The sequence below is a fragment of the Neolamprologus multifasciatus genome, chromosome 3 (genome assembly GCF_963576455.1).
Source record: "Neolamprologus multifasciatus chromosome 3, fNeoMul1.2, whole genome shotgun sequence".
NCBI lineage: Eukaryota > Metazoa > Chordata > Actinopteri > Cichliformes > Cichlidae > Neolamprologus > Neolamprologus multifasciatus.
Genome location: NC_140441.1, coordinates 33,337,372 through 33,361,009, shown reverse-complemented (window position 1 = coordinate 33,361,009; position 23,638 = coordinate 33,337,372). Strand labels below are relative to the sequence as shown.

General features: G+C 40.4%; 2 protein-coding genes and 1 long non-coding RNA gene across 3 annotated transcripts in view; 2 read left to right on the top strand and 1 right to left on the bottom strand.

Moving 5' to 3' along the window:
• LOC146522634 (uncharacterized) overlaps positions 1–23,638 on the bottom strand; it is a 518,363-nt gene that overhangs the window by 71,187 nt on the left and 423,538 nt on the right. The gene's annotated exons all lie outside the window — the stretch shown is intronic.
• The window catches only part of trpc5a (transient receptor potential cation channel, subfamily C, member 5a), a 203,067-nt gene that overhangs the window by 108,847 nt on the left and 70,582 nt on the right, over positions 1–23,638 (top strand). The gene's annotated exons all lie outside the window — the stretch shown is intronic.
• LOC146522644 (uncharacterized) lies at positions 1,742–22,217 on the top strand. The gene is made up of 2 exons (XR_014873022.1): positions 1,742–13,927; positions 13,960–22,217. It is a non-coding gene; the product is annotated as an uncharacterized LOC146522644 (long non-coding RNA).

Genomic DNA, 23,638 nt, shown 5'->3' with positions numbered 1-23,638 from the left:
AGGTGTTGAGGAAGTGTTTGAGCACTATATGTTTATTTATGCTGCTTTTGGTACTTGGTACCACTCAAAACCACACCAAAAAAAAAGACTGGGGTTCAATCCCCAGACAGAAAACAAAGTTGGTGTGCCCACTTTAGGATGACAAATGTGTGTAGGCTTTTCAAGTGTTGTAGTAGTAGTTGGAGGTATAAATAGAAATGGAGAGCAGGAAAAGTGAATGACTTTTTCACCTTTGAAGGTGTGTTGGTGCTGCAAAAGATTAACGGGAATGGGGGATATTAAAAAAATGAGTGGGGGGCTTGAAGTCCTTTTCCAGGGCAAAGGATTTAAGAGGATGGAGAGAGTAGACTGAGAAGGCAGGAGCTATTTTGCCTTGGCAGGCGTGGTGACATGGAGATTTAAGAGGGCACTTTATGTCTCTGGTGTGGCGGGAAGAAGTGAAGTAAAGAGAGAACGTGAAGGGTAGTTGGAGTTATGGAGGGTGTCTTTCCTGAGTAGTTATAGTGGAAAAACACTGATGTGAATGGGACATAGGGAAGAGATGAAAACTGCTTAGTTGTCCTTGTGTATTAGTGTATTAGAGGAGATGACTCTAAGAGACTAAGATGACTTAGCCTGGCAGGGCGAGGGACACTGTCTCAGCTGAACTATATACACGCACACACATACATATACTGATACTGATAAGCACTCACCGACGCATCACCCTCCATCACTCTCCCTACCCCGGATCCAACGCCACCTCCAACGCTTACCTCCCCTCTGATGTGGACATCGGGTCAGTTGGAGGCGCAGTCGAAAGATTGCAGCGGTCCCAGATCAGATGTACACACTGGAACACTTTCCCATGTTGCTTGTCTGTGTTTATTGTGTTATGGTGTGTTGATACCTGTGCATTCCTGTATTATCCTTTTGTGTTACACATTTCGATGTTTTTTTCCTCGCTACCTAGCCTGACCTGTCTCCCCAATGTGATGTTTGTGTATTGTATGTACGGTCGGCAAGGTCTGTCATCTCGGTTGTGGGCAAAAGACCTGCAAGTGACAAATAAAGGCTATCTCATCATCTCTTATCTCATGATATAATGCATAATGCAAGTCTGCTAAGAAATTATCATATAAGTTGATGCAGCCATAAAAAAAGCTTTAGAGAATCCATTGTGCAGCTAAAACATCAACTTCATATTTACCATGACTTTGTATTACTGCTTACAGCTGGTGAAAACAATTTTCAAATTGGTTTAAGAACATTTTAATTCACTTCTGTTGGCCTTTTATGCACACATATCCAGTTCTTTTAGTTGTTTTTTAAAAAATAGATCAGTATATAGTCATGTAAAAAAAAGGGTTAGGGTTTCACAGGATTAAGAGTGGACGTCCCAGCAAGTTTACCCCAAAGTCAGGGCGTTAAAGTTGATGACTGGAGTAGTGTCCTGTGGACAAGTGAGACAAAGGCCATGATGTAGAGCACCCTGTTCAGTGAAAATCAAACGCAGTATATCAATTCAGTCACCTCAGACAAACTGCAGAGTCTATGCTTCGACCCTGCATAGAGCTCTGTGACTATTTTCTTTTTGGTGTGACTCTATCAGCCAATACTGAATGTGTCTTAAGTTTGTTTTTAACATCTTTTCAAACGCAGACAATAAGTGCTGTGATCATGGCTTTAATTTCTAAGGACTTTTCTGTTTGTCTGACAGTTCCTGCCAACAGCCATCAAATACATTTATGTCCCCTCATAAATGTATTTGATGGCTGTTGGCAGGAACTGTCTGAGTCTGTTTGTTGCAAACAAACATAGTTGGATCAATGGGACTGAATACTTATCAAACAAATCAGACAAGCATGTGAATCATTTGCATCTAGCTTTATAACATTATTTCACTCGCTTAGTACAAGTAAAGCTTGGTGTAGTAATCACAATCTAATGGTCTTGTAGCCATAGTCGAGGTATATAGTAATTGTACTAGTCTGAACGACAGCAATTTCAAGAGTTTAAATAATAAAACCTAAAAGCTCACTCAGGAAACCAATTGAAATTAAACTGAAAAAAAAAAAAACGTGGAGAAAAAAAGCATCATAACTATTTTAATTTTTATACTTTGTCGATGAGGCAGTGGAAGCCTCATTAAGAAGAAATAGAAATGTCGCTACTTAATACAGCTTTGGATACACAGTGGGGATTTAGCTAAGTAAATAAATTATGGGAGCTAGCTTTATGGGCAGTTTGCACAATTGAAACATGTTCACTGTTCATCAGTTTCCACTTGTGACAATAATACACTAATTTTAAAAAAAAATCTGTCATGCTTCCATGCAGTGCAACTCACATTAGATCAGAGGAAACTGACTAACGGTCTGCCTTCCTGCTGTTTGCTGGTGCTGGAGTGGGCTGACACCTACTACACCTTGCTGGGAGGTATAATTGGATGCAGCGCTGGCAGAGTAGTCCTTTGAGCGAGACTCTTACAGAAAGCAGAAAGTCGTATTTTTCAAAACATCCCATGGCATTCTAGAGACTGCGCGAGTGACTCTCAGCTCTTAAAATAAGACATCTTCAGATATAGACTGAGGGGAGAGAGGGAGGAATGGAAGAGTGTGAGTGAAAAGAAGTAAGAAGTAAAGCAACTGAGAGGGAAGGAGGAAGAGAGAGAATTGTCAGTGCTTAATAAGACATTCTGAAATGGATGAGAAGCAAAAGGAGATGAACAGGACGAGAAGGGTTTGCTGAGGAAAGAAAGATGAAGTGGAGCTGCTGCAGAAAATATGCATGTCTTCAAAAAGCTGCGACTGAGGCAGACAGTTCATGGGTGGGTCAAAAGTGATGCCAGCTAAGATATGCATGTCCTTTAAGTGGGGAATAATACACTTGTGGTCAAGCTTCTGTAACTCTGAAATTAAAGCCCATTTTTAAACAACCACAGATTCCAAGTTTATCAAACAAACGTTCAGACAACTGTGCATAAGTTATCTTGATGTGTCACCACTTTACCAAAGTCTGGAAGAGAACCCAAGGTTTTGCCCTAAGATGAGAGGTTAGGATGTTCAGGAACAATCGTGGAACCACCAAAACTCAAGCCAATCAACACCAGTGACACTGTCCAGTTTTACATTTCTATGAACTACGAGGGTACCGACCAAGAAACAAGCCCCAAAACTGACACCTTCACACTTGACTGAAATTTTCAGCTGACCGCATGGCCAAGCAAAATCCCTTCTCACAGATGTTTTATGTTCAGACAAAGGCTGTGTCTCAATTCAGGGGCTGCATCCTTCGGAGGACCCGGCCTACTCAGCCTACGTGGACCGGGTCCTCTGAAGACAGAGAAGGCCGGAAGTGAGCGGCTGTGAAATGGGACGGTCTAGATTCGCCTCACCGCTGTCTCGGTGGAGTTTAAAAACTCAGCTGTCTGCTCCTTGCTGTGTAATATATAACAGGACAGTGGAGTAAATTCTCTAACATCTCACACTTCTGTTTAATCAGTTTTCTGTTTGACGTTTATTCAGCTGTGTGAAAACTATAACTTTAATCCAAGTCAAACCAATTTACTCACAAACAAATAAAACACTGAAAAAAGCCAAACAATAACATTTTTAAGTTATCTAAGTGACTTACATATTATGTTTAACCTGAGTAGCGAAAGACCACGGGGGTCTGAAAACTATGTGCTGGGAGTTCGCTGTTCTCGCCGGCTCTAGTGAGCCTTGAACCCCGGCTAGCTATCAAGCTGGTGGGTAACACGCGTCTCCGAAAACATCGGAGCACTTTTGCAAATATGTGATATCTTGATGAACCGAGCAGATATTTGAAGTTTACACACCTACTTTCTCGCCTGAAAATATGTTAAAAGTTTATTTTGTGATATTAAAACTAAGTAGCTGTCGCCATTGTTGGAAACTGGAATTGGCTGGGCCGCGCTATGAATTCTGGGATAGGTTGGACCACGAAGGATACACCTGACCCATTCTTTAAATCCGGGGAAATGAAAAACTCATTTTTTGGCCGCATTTGGAGCAGCCTTCGAATTGGGACAGCCTTTATTGCGTCACTGTGAAGTAATCCGCCTTCAAATGCGGCCTCTGAGACACGGCCAAAGATTGAGCTATCTGCCTACAGCAAGAGGAGGTATATTTGGAGAAGTAAAGGTGAACCTTTCAATCGTAAACCACTGCACTAATTGTTAAGCAACGTGGTGGTAGCATCAGGCTCAAGGTGCAAGCAAACATTTAACCAATACTTCTGACCATGCACGGATTAGAAAAAATCCAAAAACGGTTCAAAGAAATTGAAAGTCCAAAATTACCACGATATTTAATATGAATGCTGCATAATGAATGGATGTAAGGGTTAAACACAACTCTTTTGATTTTGATCTTACCACAGTAAATTACATTTTAAATCTTTATTATTTATGTATTATTTATGTCTTTTGGTAAACACAAACATAGCATAGATATCACGTAATATAATACTGACTGAATTATTCAAATCAAGCAGTACCTGTTTAAAATAAGAATGACTATATTGCACCAAACTACTGTTCCCTTACATCACACGTTTCATGTTAAAATCTCTGTATCTGACAGCTGGTGGTGTGACAGCTGTGCCAAAATCAGGGTCACTCTGTTTCTCTGGTGGTGGAGAACAACAACCACCTGTTATCTACTCTTGGTGTGTTAAGTGCTGTACAGGAAGAAAATCCAGTAACACTGCCCCAGGTTGATCCTCTCTCCCTGGAGTCTGCACTAAGTTGAATGCTCAGCTGAAGACCCAGCTCGTGCGTCCTCAGTTAGAGAATGAAGAACAGGATAGAAAGACTTCCATCTCTGGAGGGACTTTGAATTGGAAATGTTTGGAGTCAGACACTACAACAGTTTGTTTCCATTCCTGCAGCTGCTGCTGTTGTATTGGTGGAAAAGTAGACTGCTTCCAAGTTTCTCTACAGTAAGGCTGAAACTTTGATGGATTTGAGTCCATTTATTGCGTTGACATTTGGTTTTAACATACATTATAGTTGATCAGATCACAAGTGGACAGTCTTAAATATAGGGAATTACATCATTAGTGCTCAACTACTCTGTACATATATACCCTTGAAACGCTTTTAGTTTCTTAGCTAATGTATGAAAACATGTCTGGTGTACTGGGATGTTAAAGCTTTTAGCACAAGTCACAGTAGCAGCAACAAGCTGAACACGAGTGGTCATCTGAAGCCCTTGGGGGCACAACATAGTAACTGGTGTGAATGGCAATGTTTTAGCAGTCTGTGTCCATTAAAAGCAAGCGTTAGCAGGTTTTGGCTTCACTAAGAATCCTGGCATGTCTAATATTTGATTTGGAGCAAAGTAGAGCTGGAAACTGACCGAGCTGTCTTAGGGTGGGAGACAGGGTACAGCCTGGACAGTTTGCCGGCCATCACCGAGCATAGGGATTTGGCTTTTAGACCTTTTTTAATTAGGACAGTGTATTGAGTCTGTTATAGGGCAGATTTAGGACTGATAAGAACTTAAATTTTCACGTGATCTGCTAGCTACAGATCAGCTGTAAGAAATTTAAACAACATACAAAATGTTTCCCTTTTACTGTTTATATTATACTAAAATTCTTGGAGTTCCTCTTGTTGTGTAGTCATAGGCACTCTTTTTTTTTTTTCTTTCTTCAACTCACCGAAATCCAAGCAAGTGTGTTTTTGTGTTTGTGTATGTTGACACAACAAGAATGTGTGTATGAAAAACTCTGAAAGTCTGCAGACTACAGATGCTCTGACAAATGGGAATCCCGTCAGTATTGTCACACATAAGTGTTAGTACCAATAAAAGTGAGTGATCTGACAGAAAAAAGATAGAAGAAGAAAGAGAGTGGAAGATGGACGGAGGAGGAGGACGGCACGCAAGTGAGAAGAGACAGTTGTTAGCAAAGATCAGGCTGTTCTCAAATTTGGTGTAAAGTGAGAGACAGAAGAAGGCGGGAGGAAAATTGGAAGCGAAGGAAAGAGAAAAATGGAGTGAGGAAGTTAACAGAATTTAGGAAAAAGAGAAAACAATATTAACAAAAATGTGTTTTTGATTTTTGTCTGAGACATGTTAAGAAAGTGCCAGGGCAGAATGTCGTGATTGGTTAATAAAATGAGGACTTAAGGCAAGACTAAATGAAATGGGAAGAAAGAGTACGGTTTCTATATTAGTAAATACATAGTTAGTGTCGGTGTTGATTGTTTCCATAATACTTCATAAGTATACTCACCAGTCATTTTATTAGTTACTTTGCTAGTGGCAGGTTTGACCTACTTTTTGCCTTCAGAACTGCCTTAATTCTTCATGGCAGAAATTCAACAAGTTGCTGGAAACACTCCTCAGAGATTTTGGTCCATATTCACCCAAAAGCATCACAGTTACAGATTTGTTGGCTGATATGACTCTGCTATCCCTCCACATCCCAATGGTGCTCTAATGGATGACGATCTGGTGACTATGGAGACCATTTAAGTACAGTGAACTTGTCCCTCTGCAACCCTAAATTGGATAAGTGGAAGAGGATGGATGTTTTCAATCATTTCACCTAACCTGTAAGCAGTAAAAATAAGTGGGGCAACCATAGAATCCTGGATGATGCCACTTGAAAAACTGGATGAATATGATTTAAATCATAGTCAGTGTTATTAACTGTGCTAACAGCTGTTTTTTCATAATTGGACATTTTTTCATGGCGCTGATGGATTCCTTCAGACAATGTGATGGAAGCCTTCAAAAGTTAAGCTAAGTCATGATGTTTTTACATGCGGGCCTTTGCAGACGAGAACTCACCAGGTTACCTCTAAGCCCTTCTTTCTATCTGTGTGTGGCAGCCATGACAAACATGCATTACAGCAGACTGAGTCACAAGCAACACCTGTTTACACTGCCTAATTTATCTAATTCACTCCCTTGTTTCATCTCCCACTACTCCCGCTCTCTTTATTCGTCTTCCACCTTCTACTCTCTCTCCATCTCCCTCGTTCTCCATCTTTTTCTGATATAAAATCTCTGGCAGCGCCTCATTTATCCATTGGTGACTTTCACTTTTGTCATGCTGTTCTTCATCTGGCTCCTGCTGTAAGCGGCTGAGTTATTTAAAAATGGTGCTTCTTGTTATCATCACCTCTGAATGTAAGTGTATCAATGCTGGTGCGCTTAGAAGTACGAAACCCAGAGCAGATACTGCTTTCTCCGTCAGAACAGCTATGAAGGAAGTCCTTCAGGGAAAACCCACCTAATGTCTGAATTTGGGTCATTTCCGGCTTTATAACACAAAAGTTTTTTACTGCTTTTTTTCTTAAGAATCTTGGAAAGTTTATCAATTTAAATTTGCCCCTAGCTTTGAGCACGTTATGAAAGACGGCAGGGACATGTGGTTAGAAAGGCTGCAGACAGGAACAGTGGCCCCTGGACACCATGACAACAACAGATGTTGACAAACAAACAGATGCCACATTAGCCTCTCCAGGCGCCCTTTGTGCATGTGTGCACTTGCCTGTGGGTGCGCTGGCGAGCGAGACCGCGCAGGTGTTTATTTGAGTGCACGCGAGCGCACGGGTGTGGGTTTGGTTTTTTCCTCTCTCTTCTTTCGTGCACACATGCATCTGTGGCACTCTCAGGAGACGGGTGATGAACGCCGTCAGTACACTTACATAAGCTTGCCACATACTGCAACCTCGTTCCCGCCTTCTCGCTCTCCTCCCCTCTCTCTGACAGCAAGAGTAAAGGAGGTGACATCCTCTTTCTTTCTGTCTTAACTGATCTTACAATCTTCATCTTCCTTTACTTTCATCTCTTGCATCTTTCCTTTCATCACTTTTATTCTTGCCACATCGGTTTGCTCCAGACCTCCCTCAGTTGCTCGCTCTCTCATTGCGTTTTATTCTTTTCATCTCTTTCTCTTAGTGTGTTTCTCTCTGTGGCTAACCTCCTCTTATCTCCAGGCCTTCTTCCTGTATTCACCATCTATGGTGTGTGTGTGTGTTTATGTTGCTTATGCATGTGTCGGTGTGTACGTTCTGCATGACAGAGGTTGCGGTGTCGCACACTAAGTGCTGCCACACTGTTCCACCAACACCAGGCTTTTAGAGCAAATTATATAATGCTGTGACTCTGTGTGCGTGTTTGTGATACAAAACATAGCCCTGCACACCGTTTTATTGTCCCTGTATTATACTGTGTTTGCAAAGACTCACACACATCTGCAAGCTCATACTCATGTTTGTATTCATTAAGTAATCATATTGTTTATACAGCAGTTTTTAAAACAGTATTTATGAAATTGTTTGATAGATGAAGTAGGAGAACATATGGGACGCCCAGTAAGGCAGAGAAAGGAGATCAAATGAAGGTAAAGTTGAGAAATCAGTGCAATAATGAGAAAAAAGACAGAAAATTGCAAAATGACTGTAGAAATAATAAAGTGGTCATGACATCAATCACAAATTAGGTCTGTAGGAATGTGTTTTAAGAAAGCTTATTAAGAATGAAGCTGCATTTGATGTTGGAAAAATTCATTTTAATTGGAAAAATAAATGTGAATCACATGTACATCTGTATTTTTTTTCTTCATTTTTTGTAGTAAGGCTGTGAAATTAAGCCACAGTGCCGTGGTTCACAATGGAGGTGGAACCAAATGTGTGACATTTGGTTCAGAAAATGACATAAAAAAAAAACACTTTAATGTGGACATAATCTGTTATTTACTGGCAAATTTAAACCTTTACAGTGGTGGATACTCTTACTAAACCTGCTCAACATATGTACAGATAATTGCTGTGAGCCAAAAGTTCAGGTTGTAGATGACTCTCAACACTCCACTTTGGACAGTCTTTTTTTTCTACTCTTGGATCTCTATGATGTCACTAAAAATACATATCACAACCCTGCTGTTCAATACTTCTTATTTGCAAGGAGCAATATCACCTTAAAGGGCTTAATGCAGGGATGTCAGACTCCTTTTACAGTGTTGGCCACATATAGCCAGTAGGGGTGCAACGATACACAAAATCCACGGTTCGGTTCGATACTTTGGTGTCACGGTTCGATATTTTTTCGATACAAAAAAATGTTCAGGCTTTTTTAATTTGTCATTTATTAAAATTATAAATATATATTTTAACTCAAAAGTACAGTTTTTAAATTTAATGTTGCTGAAACAACAAAATAAAATAAATAAATCTATCTGATCGAGAAATCACTCATCTTTGGAAAAGAGAGTTTATTACAGAGAAATGGCTCTTTCCAAAATAAAAGCTATACTATGCGCTTCTTCTGGGCTATATTCTCAGCAGCATATTAAACATATCAGGTCCCCATAAAAAGAATCATGTGCTAACGGCTGTCTAAATGACTCGGGTAAAGTTTGTAGCATGCGTGCTTGTTGTTTTTGTCTGCTTTTTGTCTTTGCACTAGGATGATGTCGGAGTAAATGTGCAGTCATATTCGTTGTGTTCCCACTAGTGCTGTCAGCGTTAATCTCATTGAAATGACGTTAACGCCACAACACGGCAAATCTCCGTTAACAAGCTACCGCGGATCGCTCCGTGCGTGGGGCTGGACAGCCAACACGTTAACGAGCTAACTGCGCTAACGCACTACTTCCCACCAATGTAATTGAACATTGCGTGGCACATCCAACATACTGTTTTACTTTTGTCCATGACGTGCTTACCTTCAGGGTCATACGTCACATGAAAACCAAAATAGTTCCAAACGCCAGATCTGAATGAGGGTGGGGGAGGTTCAATTTGCCATGTTGCAACGAGAGCTTAACTTCTGTCTCGCTAGCTTGCGCTGCGCTCAGTGAATCTGTGTTTGACTACTCCGCCTAGGCTGCACTGTCGAGCACAGATCCACTGAGTGCTCAACACAGACAGCAGAAGGAAAGTTGATAAAATAAATTTTGTATTGCTCGATACATATGCGTACCGAACCGAAAGCACTGTATCGAACGGTTCAATATCGATATGAGTATCGTTGCACCCTTAATAGCCAGCTCTGATCTTAAGTGGGTTGGACCAAGTCTGTTCAATTTAATTCATGAAGCTCCAAATTACAACTGTCGCCTCAAGGTGTGAAAAGTGAAATTCACCTTTATGTCAGGGTAGAGAAGTTTGACTTCACATTTAATCCCTGAGAAATGGTAATATGAGAAAGTGAAGTGCATGTCTCGGTTTTTCTACACAATGAAGAAATGCTGCTGTGGTAAATGTTGGAAATCTGTCAGCACCACTCTTTGGACTTATGTTTTAAGAAAGAAAAGAAAAGGTCCTGGCGGCTCAGTGCACAAACTGTCTTACAATAATGAAACAGAAGATTTTATTTATTCACAACCATTTTAGTTTCTTACTGATAAAAGTGTAAAAACAGAACTTTTCTGTCATTTTGTTGTTTTTCTATTACTCAGTTATTTTGGTGTGGTATGAACCTAGCAAAGCTAGAAAATAGTTAAAAGTCCAAAGTTTATGGTCTTCCTCACATTTCAAATTGGTTGTGAATCATGCAAATCTACTTTAGTATAGTTATGAGATATTTGGAGGTAGCAAATTAGGGCCACCTTAATGCAGGCTAGAAGTATTTCAGAGGTCACTCAGTGTGTAATCCAAAAACAGCCAAAAAGTCATTCACATTTGTCAAAACATGACAAAGTGTTTAAATAAGGAAGCTTCAGTACAAGGATTTTAAAGACTGTGTGGTTGTGTTTTGCACACAGTGACTGCACAGTGGTCATCTCTTATTCAGCAGCAGTATGAAGATGGCAGCTACCATAGACATTGCTCCAGTGCTGTTAATATATAGCCGCTTTCAGACATGCACTGCAGCCCTGGTCTGTTCTAGGACTTACTGACAGAGGTGAACGAACGTGAACGCCAGGACACTCGATGCTCTTTAACCCGCCTCCTGCTTAAATTCTCAGCACAAAGTGAGGGTGATGTTGGATTATGTTGATGTGCAAATAGCACAGCTAACAGTCTGCTCTTCTCAGGCAGCTAAAATAAAGTCTTTCTAGAAGCAGGTCTGTCCATTCACCAGCCATCATGGTGATGTGTTTAGGCAGTTACTTTGACGCCTCTGTGTAAATGAAAGGGAAGAGTCATTACATGCCCATGTAACTGCGGGCATTCATCGGCTCTCCCGATTGGGTAATGTGCTTGCCGGTTCGGTTAGAAGGGTCACATCTCCAATCGCATAAACGTGTCTGCACCACAAAGACAATGGAAGCACAAACACGGCCTAATCACAAACAGCTCGTGTAGAACATCGCAGAGGCGGCGTCGAATCCACCGCTCCACTGTGCATAAAGCAAACCTCTCATTAACCTGTTGAGTCTAAACCGAACTTCACGATGCACGCTCTGAAATAACAATCAGCTGCAGTGTTGTTTGGTGGGAGGGGCTTTTAACACCTGACAGCAGTCTAGCGACCACGACAGCCTGTCTGTGTAACGGGGTTGAGGTGCACGGCAAGTGTGTGCACGTTTGTCCCAGAGCGTGAGAGCACGAGCACACCCTCGTCAGCATTCTCCAGCGAGATCAATGCAAATTACATCTCCAATATACTCCCCATGTTTCTCTGGGATCAATACTCTCTCTCTCTCTCTCTCACACACACACACACTCCTCATTCTTTGCGTCTCTCTCCGTTTTGCCTTTTTTAACCTTGCATCTCTAAATTCAACTTGCCCTCCATTCCTTGCACTCCCCCAATCTCTTCATCACTCCTCCTCCGCCTGCCCTCTTCTTTCCCTCCATTTTTTTGTGCCTTGCACATATCTCCTCTTCTTCTTTTTTGCTTTCTTTATGTTCATTTTTTTGCTATTTTGTCTTTACTTTATCACCTCTGTCGTTCCCTCTGCTCTGTCTCCATTTCTTTGTTTCTTCTCTCATTTTCTCCCCCTCTTCCTTCACATTTTCCCCTTCCTTTTGACTTCTCTCTTATTTACTTATCGTTTCCCCATCTTGTTTCCTTCTCCCTTTTCCCTTTGTTTTTCCCCTTTCTCTTTCTTCTCATCTTTGTTTCTGCACCATTTTCTTCCATTTTCCACTTCTCCCACCTCTCTCATCACCTCTCTTTTTAGTGGTTTACTCCTTATTTCTTTTCCATATTCTCTCTTCTCTTCTGTTTGTTTTCCGCTTTCATTTTCACCCCTTCTTCTTTGCCTCCTTTTATCTCCTTTCCGGTTTATTGTTCTTGTCTCTCCTGCTTCTCCTGCTTCTCCTCCTTTCTTTACTTTTTCTCCTTTTTCTTTTTTGTCTTGTTTCGGTCCTACCCTTGAATTTTTCTCCACTTTCCCCTCTTTTCTTGTTATCTATCATTTTTCTCTCATTTCCTTATCATCTTTGCTTCTCTGTTGCTTATCTCTCAGCTCCTGTACTCATCGCCTCTTTCCACACCTCTCCATTCCTTGTCCTCTGCGCATCATGCCTTTTCCTCCTTTGACTTCTGTCCTGTCTTCTCCCTGTAGACGTGGTCGTGGTTATTGATCGAACTTCCAACCTTTCTTCTGATAAAGCGAACAGAAGGAGACAAGGAGATGGGGGTGGGTGGGGGAGACAGGAGTGCATTAAGTTTTGAAGTGTGAGGAGTTGCGTAACAGCAATGTAACTCTGGGTTTCAACTCACTGGTTCCAACTTAATGGGTAAATTGTGCACACACGCATGCACAGACACACACACAGGCTTGCCACAGGCTACCTCATGCTGAGGGCATTTAAACGCCAAATAAATTCTCAGATTGGCTGTTTGACACATTGGACTTAATGAACTGTGTCCAGCTGGCTGGCAGAGAGGTGTAGGAAAGTGGTGGATACCCTTCCCAACACCTTTGCAAAGCATGGTGGGTAGCTGCTGATAAATGAGGGAAAAAAAAAGTGTGAACGGCTGGAAGAAGAGAGGCAAAACAGAGGAGGGTCGAGTAAAGAGGGTGTGAGGAGATGGAATGAATGTAGAGGTGCAAAGAGAGGGAAAAAAAGTAGGATTAAAAGTTTAACAAACTAGAAAGGCAGATGGGCATAGGCGTAGATTACAGGTGGGATTCTGGGGGTGTGCGCCCCACCCCCTCCCTCCGATATTTAGGAAATGCAGATCAAGAGGCTGTGTGGGAGGCAGAACACATAAGGAGTTTAAATTCATCTATTACTGTTACTGGTGTTCTCAAATGTGTGCAAATCTGCTCAATCGGACATCAAGCGGACTTTGTACTGGGGACACAGGAACTCAATAACGGCTAATATTTGCTTAGACTGCATCAGACATGTGCTTTGTCACATGCACCTCCATCGAGTAATGTCTACAAAAGTTCCAGTCTGCAGTGCATGTGTGGTACCGGCTATAGTAGTGGTAATCCCAGTCGCTGGGATTTAAAGAGAGAAAACAGTTTACTTGCAGAAGGAGCTTTGAGTACTACCACATGTCCAATAATAAAATAAGGAAAATATAAAATCGACCACAACAGCAAATTCGTTTTATTAACAGATGATAGTGCTGTCATTGTTGCCAAGCTCCGTGTACGATTGTTTTGTTATTGAGGGAGCCAGCAGTGAAAGAACAAACAGCAATAGGTGTGCAGTTTGGAAATTAGGTTTTTATTTTATCCCCCAGCTCAAAATAAAGAAATCATAAAATCACAAAAAATCACAAGAATAGGCTTGTAAAAGGTGAAGACTCAAAAAGAAGACGGATAAAAAATGATCAAGTCAGTGAGAACTAACCATTAATACTTGTTAGAAAAGCACAGATGTTCTGGCCCATTTGTTAGGACAGAACAAATGTATTGATCCCATTTGTTAGGCCTAACTCCAAAGATAGGGCCAATGCAATGTATTTAAAATAATATATCACCCATATTTGAGTGTCTCGTTTTGAATACAGTGTAGTGTGATAACAAAAAATTAAGTAAGCCAAATAAACTAGTGTGATTCATTAGACAAATGTGGCTCATTAGGTAACATTAGCCAGAAAAAAGTCACTATTACCTGCCAGCTACTTTTAACTCAGCGGGTTAACTAATCTTAGCTTACAAATTGACTGATGCCATAATATACAAGGATATAACTACCATGACATCACCCACTGATTTCTGAATTCCCACTTTGAAGTCTCCAGATTAGTGTTTTGAATGTGACATCGAGAGGTGGCTCTGACTGTGAAGTCACATGCTAATTGGCCAATGACTTGTCAATCAGGTGTCTTTAGGAAGGAGGATTATTGAGAACATTCAAAGGCTGGTGCTTAGAATGACCAAAAAGTGCAATAAATAGTTTACAGTGTTTTATCAGGTACGACCCAAAATGAGTGTTTATGACCATAAACTCAGCAGGAAAGTGTTTATTCTACCTTTTGCCATCTTCACATAGACCCCTGGTCCAAAAAGAGTCTATATCAGCAATAGCTAAGGGTTAATAGCTGGAATCCACTTCTATGCTGGCTTTACTCTTCAGGCCTCCTCTTTCAGATCTTTGTACAGTTTGTGCCTGAATGCCTAGAAGCTGCTTGGCTAACCTGACCTTACTCACACTATGATGGTGGCTACGATCTCCCTTGATGGTGGGTGAGAGCCACTGATTCACAACACATTTTCACGATACAACTCCATGAGAAATACGCAGCGTTATTCACTTATAAGAGACTCCCTGTTTACATTACAGTGAGTTCATAAACTGTCACTAACCAGGTTTTGCTGGACATATATTTAATGTAATGGGGAGAGCAGATATTTCAATTGTGTGTTGTGTAATGACTGGGTAAATATTAGTTTGTTTATACTTAAGTTAATGATTTCAGTTGTCATTGTTTTTAATCCAGTAGTCTCATCCAGGTTTATGCAGACTTTCTTTTTGTCTGTTTTTATAACAAAAAAAATATATGGTGAAAGTCGGTGAAAATTTGAGCACATCTCTGTGTTTACGCCACACTGTATTATTCATGCTGAGATTATACGTACTAAACCTTTAAAAGCATCCACTTCAAACACCTTTAATAATTAAGGCTGCCATTTAAAGGGGAAGTCTGTGTACATGGATCGCTGGCAGTAGGGACAAGACCAACAGACGCATGTTTACACACAACCACGTATAGAGACGCACATAAAGAAACGTGCTTGTATTGATTGGACCTCCCTGGTTAAACCACTGCCCTCCTTTTAAGTCTACACACAAACACATACATACTGCAGGCTCTGATGGTGTAGTACCTTCCACTTCCTGTCAGATACTAACCTGATTTTTATCCCATTGTTTTTTGATCGTAATCTGAGAAGGTCCCAGTCTTGGCTCACGCTCAGTATTGTCTTTGTAACATTATTGTTAATATATAGCAACTATTAATTGTTGACTTATTGGTGAAGTATGAATATTAAGACCATATCCCTGAGAATAAATAGCTGTTTAGCTACATTGAAGAGGCCTTTTCTTCTCTATTGAAATGCAAATTGTTTACTTACCACATTAAAAAATACTGTAAAAATTGCTTCAAGTAATACTGGATGTCCTCTAATATCACGCTGGAAACACCAAACCCCAGACATTTTAACGGTAGCGTCGTCCCCATAAGGAGGGAGAGACCTTACATTGCTTAGGTCAGGAGTGAGGGTCACCCTGAGGCGAAGTTTGACCACAAACCCATCTTGGTTAACCCTCCCTCCCCTTTGCCACACACGACCAGTGATTTTATGGGGATATATTTTCAGCCGTGTTCAACTTTGACTGGATGAACTAAACTTTGTTTTTGTGAACTTTTATGTCATTTGTTTAGAGGTAGTGAACATTGCTGTTGAGCGTTTGTGCTAATTTAATAAGTAGAAAAATTGAATCAGCTGTGATTGAGAATGAATAATGAGAATAATCTAAGAATTATGATAAATCAAAACCTGTCGCAGTAGTTTAAATTGAGACAAATTCCTGCTGCTGCTGCTGGTGTCGAATAATTATACCTGTAATTGATAGCTCTTTGGTTTGTTCATCAGATGAACTTCACTTATTTGTTCATTTATATGTTACAAAGCTTTGATAATTGCTTGTATAGTTTGCAGTTACAAGAGCAGAGGAATGGCAGAAAGGCATAACCTGGAGAGGAAAGATCAATTACAGGAAGAACAAAAACAAAAGAGAAGAAAAGAAAAGATTGATGGAGATGATGGCAAGATGGGATGGAGCCAGAGGAAGAAGTGAAGTGGCTGCTGTGAATGATGCACCTTACATCAGTTTTTCTTCACCGTGGTTCTTGGCATCTTTCTGTGCGTGCGTGCTTTAATTCATCCAACATGCTGACACAGTGAGGGAGAGAGGGAAAGCTCGGGGGCTTTCCAAAACAGCCCAAATTATTCACTTTCTTCTTATGCTGCTGCAGAGAAATAAGAGAGAGAGAACGGGAGGAGAGCGGGATGGTGATGGAGCTATCATTAGTGTAGAGAAGTACAAAACAAGATGCAGCCGACGAAAACATCTGCAACGCTGCAGTAACTTTGAGCATTGTGTTTGAGCATAAATAGCTGGGCAGTAAAGACGCAGTGTGGCTAAATGCAGATGGAAAGTTTTTTAGAAAATATAGTCGTTATCATCAGACTGACGGTTCGTTGTTGAGAACTGTTTTTGTGGAGGGGTAATAATTTTTGTGGGAGTCATTAGTAAATAGTTTGACGCTTCAGTTGACGGCACACACAGTTCTCAACAGTGATTCGAACTAAGGAAGTCAAGTTGACATTTCATTCAAAAAAAGAATACTTACCCAATGAATTAATATTTGAATAACTGAAAGTTCAACTGTGTCGAGACCCCTGAGACCTGTTGTTTCAGTTTTAATTTCTTTTAGCTTTTTGAGATTATTTGCACCTGATAAAACGTATTAGCATTACAGCACTAAAGTACTGTGCAAAAGTCATGAGTTACCCCTGATTTTAATACATTTTCTTTGGTAAATGGGAAATAGGTGCAGCAAATTAATGAATTGTGTAAACATGCATCACTTTGTTGGTACAAAAATACAATTTAATGCCTGTCAAACAGTGTTATCTTTACCATTAACCGTACATTCAACAAAAGAGAAAGTAACAAATTGTCTGTTTGTGTGCCGGGCTGCTGGTAACAAAGTGCCTAAAGATACAATTTAAAATAGTTTCATTGCTAATGACAGTTATGTGCAGCACGAAAACACCGAGATATTTTTCATCTGCTGTAGACAGTGTATCTTTTCTCCTCTAGTTTATCCACACAATGCTCAAATATGCCACATTTCTGGCTTTTGGGGAATTGTGTTGATGGCAATCCTGTCAGATTTTGTTGTCTTTGTCTTTTTGAATGGGTTCAGCTAAACCAGTTTGAACAAATGGTGTGTTTTTGTGACAGGCTGCTAGTAATAAAGTATCACACCATTTAAAATCTGTTGTCTGTTATATTTAGACACAACACTGCTTCATCCCTGGAGTTTAGGTCTCATGCTTGAATGATTCATAGGTCAGTGTTCAAAACAATTACTGAACACAGGGCAGAACACCACCCTGATCTCTCACAGAACAGAAGAGACATAACAGAGATCACACGAGTATGGAATGGCATGAATGGAGATGGGTTGCAGAGTGGCTTGCAGAAGCAGCAGCAACTGTATGCAGCAATATCACAGCCAAAAAGAATTTCACAAGAACAAAAGTCTTCAAATTTCTTTTGAATTTACTTTATTCAGCAGTCACTAATACTTCGTACGACTTTCCTCTTTAGAGGTTGCCACATTGCATCGCCTGCCTCCATCTCACCCTGCCTCTAGCATCCTTCTCTGTCACATCAAATCTCTTCGTGTCCTCATTCACAAAATGAGACAAAAAAAGCAACAAAAACAATGTGTGGCGAAAACAAATTCCAGGTACTGTCCATGTTTTAGTTGAAAGTGATATCGAAATCCTTTCAAATGCATATGTATTGTGTGTTAAAGCCTCTGGACTAGACATTGTTAGATCTGGCATCCCTGGATCTCAAAATAAAGAAAAACAAAACAAAGATGTAGCCAAGGATCTTTTGATCTGTCATTCCAACCATGCATTAAAACCCTAGAAAAACACAAGCCACTTCTGTGTGTCATTCAAGCACAAATTCTACTTTATGGTTTGACGTCACACTACTGGGAACGCAAGCATTTTCCATAACGAGATAGAGATGGTAAACTACTCAGGACTTGTCGTCTGGACTTCTTTAAGTTCCTTGAAGATGAACAAATGGTGGCGAGTCCCAGATTTTAAGCCTTCTGGAAGTTTCCCCGAGGGATGATGGACTCCCTATTGATCCTCTACCTAATCACACGAGTCAAGGTTTGAAAACGGGTGTGGGTCACAATCAGCCAGGGTTCCAAGTGAGCTCATTGTGAAACCTGGCACCACCCTATCATGTTATTTCCTTAGGTCAGATGGTCCAGGATGTGAGTGGGCATTAAGGCGTCTGGAAAGGGATCTCAGAACTGGATTATAGATGGCCAACAGTTGGTGTCATAAATCACCACCTCTGATCAAAGATGGTCGCTCACAGTGGACATAGATGGCTTCTTTCACTCCTCTTTCAAACCATCTGTCCTCTCTTACCAAAATGTGAACATTGGCATCCTCAAAAGAGTGACCTTAAGTTAAAAACTTCTCAAGAACGTAGTGTATGTGGTATAGTGTAAGGAGGAATGCTCAGACCTCTACATTGGAGATCCCTTTTTGTTTGATGAGTAGATGTTGAATGAAAGAAACACTGTTTCACATCTAAAATTAGTTTTACACTTAAATAATAAAAAATAGTTTTATTACAAACCTTTTTTTTAACTTTTATTCAAGATGCTTAGATCTCTAACACTCTCTTGAACGTTAGATATAGAGCAAAATAGATATAGACAGATAATGTACCATTTTTTTGTTTTTATGTTTTAACTTATAAAGTGTCAAATGTGAGCAGCAGTTGCTAAACCTAAACTGAAAATGAAGAAGCTGATCTACATTCACATTTCTCTGCGTATTTGTTTCAGACATTTTGGAAGTGCTTTTACTTCCCAACAGCTGAGCTGACAGAAATACAGCTAAATGACTTTGTGATATTCAGTGTTTACACGGTTTGTTTTGATGGGTCGCAAAAGGAAGTGGAGAGCCTGTAGGAGAGAGAGCAGAGGGTGATGATGAAGGAGGGATGCTGTGATAGACAGAGCGGTGGTTATGAGCTGACACGGAAGGTGGAGGGAAGACGTGAACAGCGAGAGACGAAACAAAACCTGAGAGAGGTGGAACAGAGGGAACCGGCACAGAAATAGTCAGCAGAAGAGCGAGTGAGTCACATTACAGCAGGGCGGTCAAAACATATATTTATCTTCTCTTTCTTGTTTTTCTTTTGGGGCTTGAAGTTTGGAAGAAAAGAAATGAAGAAAGAAAATGTTTTTGTTTTAAAGTAAGAAAAAGATGAGTTGGGGAAACAGGAGGAAAAGGAGAGAGCAGAGGGGAAAAAAGACAAATGGGGTAAAGATTGTGTGACATTTTGATAAATGATAGCAATCGAGGCAGGATGATGAGGGAGACCAAAAGTAATTACGAAAGTGGGAATGGAAGGAGTTATTTTCAGGAGAAGCAGGCAAGGATTGAGGGAGGGAAGTGACAGAGGTATGTAAGATAGGAAGTTGTAACTTTCACCTGTCAGCACTTATTTTGGGGACGGTTACTTCTCTTCTTCATGTTACTTTGTTTTTGTCATGAACTGTGTCCGGCAGGCAGGAAAGTAGGAGCCTATATGCAGACTCCAGGAGGCAAAAGTAACTCAAAACTCAGCTTTTATTGCTGGATGGCAAAAGAACAGAAAACTAGCTAAACTGGAAATGTAAACGAAGCACAAACAGGCAGAACACACAGCATAGTATGATGGACGACATGACAACGAGCAGGGGAAGACACAGACACTAAATACAAGAGGTGAACAGGACCAAGGGGAAACAGCTGACACTGATTACACAGACGAGACAGGGGGGAGCAAACATAACATTACGCACACAGACCGAAGACTGCTAAAGTAAAACAGGAAGTACACTGAACTTTACAGACACAGACTCATGAGCAGGCAACTATGACATTGTGGACAAGACAACAGAGGGAACACAGCGATGTGGGACTGCGGTAAGCACAGAACAGATGGGGCTCAAAATACAAACAGAAACCAAAACACAGGATACCAAAATAAACAGAATCTAACCCAATATCATAACAAAAAGTAGGAAACTCAAAATAGCCATGTTGCAGAAATTGGATATTGGAAATCGGAAGTTGGATACTGGATCTCAGGAATGACGTTATTCCCAAGTTGAGTACATTCTGGTAGTATGTAGTGTGGCTGTAGCTCAGCATGTAGAGTAGGCCCTCTACTAATCAGAGGTTTGGTGGTTCAGTCCCTGGCTGCTCTGGTGTGTGTGCCAGAGTACCACAACCACAAGTAGGTCTCCGATGGTCCATCACAGTGTGAATGTTAGATATGAAGACTTATGGTAAAAAACTGCTGCATCACGTTCTCGGATAGTCTAATCGCCTGTCTATTGAGACACAAATCCACAACAGTGGCCATACAGATTAAGCCTTTACTGGTTCTGGTGGTTCTTGGTACTGGTATATACAAATGTTCCAATGAAGATGGTCATTTAAACCTTAATGGCTGGCAATACCTTTTATTAGAAATGATGGAAGCACTGAAGGAGAGGGTGGCAGGGTTTGTGCTTTGCTACACTTTTCCCATTTTCCTTTTTCTATTTTTCTTTCCTTTTAGTATTTTCAGAAATTTTATGCAAACTGAAAGAAAATCACGCTGCCATTTTTGGCATTCTCCCTTCTACTGTTTTCTTCTGGTTTTTTGCTCTCCAATGTTGACCTGTTGATTAAAGGAAGGTTTTATGAAAGAGCCTTCAATCATGACCATTTAACCCACAGTAAAGCTTGTAAAGTGTGTGTGTGTGTGTGTGTGTGTGTGTGTGTGTGTGTGTGTGTGTGTGTGTGTGTGTGTGATCATGCGTATTTTTGTTTGTGTGCATTTGAATCATTTAAATCCTTTTTTCTCTCTTTGAGCCTGTGATACCTGTTCTCTTTTTAAATTATACATTAACTGCAGTCTCAATAATAAATGGAGTGTGCCTGTGTGTGTGTGTGAGTGAGTGAGTGAGTGTTTGTCTGTGTGTCTGTTCAGTTGTGTTACTATATTTGTTTTCCTCTGTGTGTGAGGTTCAATAATCCACTGCAGGAGCTGAATAATATGCTGACCTTCATTCATCTTTATTCACCACATCCAAATTAATTATTGCTTTAATTAATCTATCAACACGTCCTCAATTACAAACGTACACACACAAGCACACAACATCTGCAGTCTTTTGTAACTGCGGCATCCTGCCTTGTACTAAATCATTTGTGTTTATGACCAGACTATTGTCACACACACACATAAAGCCTTTTCATACAACTCTCGACAGAACACAGCAGGACACCTCAGCAGGGCTTAGTGGGCAAAAATGCAGTGTAGCATCAGCAGCAAAGATAACTAACACATGATTTTCATTACCTTTTTTTCTCAATTTGTGTTTCTTTTTTAAGGTTTGGATTGAATCTTTTACTTAAATGATAAAACATAACATTGTGTTCAACTTTGGTGCAATTTGGGGAATTAAGCCACCTGCCACATTCTTTAAAACCATCTTAAGCCTGAACAGAGCCCTATAAATCCTGTTTGGGAATGAGAGCCATCTGGAAACGAACCAAAGACAACCTCTTCCCTGAATGCCAATATATTTTTGACCACAAAGTGGAAACTTTCTATTGTTCGCTTTTGGCCTTGATTGATGGTGTCGAGTCAGGCTCCCTCATCTCAGCTCAGCCGTAGTTTCACCTTTTATAGGCCAGATATCAAATTACTAGTCAAGTTTTAACCAAATCTGGCCCTAATCTACAAGATGTGATCAGAAAGTTTAGAAGATAGATTCACAAAAATCTAAAGCATCATCTTTTTTTTACATTTGGCCAATCTAATTTTCCCAATCAGCTTCTTATGAGTTTCTAAACTTTTAACTGCAGCTACTTTTTCTTGTTTTCAATCTCTCAGTAGACCCATTATTTCTCTTTCCACTTGTGCCTACGCAACAAGCCCTGGGTTTCTTTCAGTGCCATATAATGATAATCCTTTAACTTGGATTTAATTTTGGGAAGTTAGCAAAGTTGCAGAGAGGCACATCTGGTGAGTGGTCCAGGTGGTGAGCGAAGATTGTGTTGACTCTGAACGCTGGCACACACCACAGCTCGGATCATTTCCTGTGACTGTTCCCCCTCACACGCCTCGGGATGACACCTGATGAAAGTTAGAAGAGCAAAAACAGGACAGACTTCTTCCCTTGACCTCTTCTCACCTGACGCTCTGCCGTTGGGTTTGAAAACTTTTTAGCCAGCACTGTTTCCAGACTGCTCGGGTCCCATTTCTCATTACCATTGATTCAAACAAACAAAAGAAATGTTTTTTACAAATTTCTGGTCTAAACTTTTTAATCATCTCATCCGACTTGAGACTTTTGACTTGGTTTTCGCCCACAAAGCATTTGGCACTCGTTAACTGAGCCATAAAAGCAGCCCAGGTTAGATTAAATGTACAAGAACGAAATTTGTCCATCATAATGTGAATTATCCTTAAAACAACCCGTTTTACCCACATGTTAGTTTGTATAGTCTTAACAAGTCACCTGTTGAGGGTAGAGTTGGTTGAAAATTCCATCTAATCTAACAGATGTGAACATATTTGGCATGAATACAAGAAGCATCCTGTGAGGCCAAAACACTTACGGTACAAGAACTTTTATTTGAAACTTTGAAACTTCGGACTTGATTTTGACATTTTACAAAGCATTTTGGTTTCATTTTTAACAGTGGTTTTAAATTTGATCAACTGATTAGCTGTGTCCTCAAACAAGTTTTTATCAACTCGGCAGTTGGCTAACGTCGAACTACAGTAACCATATGAATTTTGTATATGTACAACATGCGACTGCTTGGCTTCTTGCAGGGACAAAAGTGAGAGCACGTTACTCCAGTTTTATCCCCTCTTCGCTGGCTTCTTGCCCCTTTTTAGAATGAATTTTAAGATTGTATGGCTTAAGATTAAGATTAAGATTTAAGATTGTTTATAAGGCTTTGAATGGGCTCGCCCCTCCTTATTTATCTGAGCTTTTAATTATCCACACCCCAGCTACAAGACCCCACTAAGGTCCTGTAATCAGATGACTCAATGTTCCCAGGCTAAAGAAATGGGGGGGATGGGACCTTTTTGGCTGTAGGCTCGGTCCAATGGAAAAGCCTACATCAGAACATCAGATGTGTTCAGTCATTTCAAGTCCTTCTCAAAACTCAAACCGTTTTCTCTTGCTTTTAGTTCGCGTTGAGACATCTCAGAGCATCCCTGTTTTATTGTATTTTATATTATCTTATTCTAGTGTTTTCTCTTATCTTTATTGTCATTGGTTTATTGCTACCCAAAGCTGTAAAGCACCCTGGTTAACTATTGTTGTTCTAGATGTGCTATATAAAAAAAGTTGAAGCTGAGAGGTGAATGAATCTGAGCTTGTTTAACATATGACTGAAGTGCAATCTGACCCTAAACTTG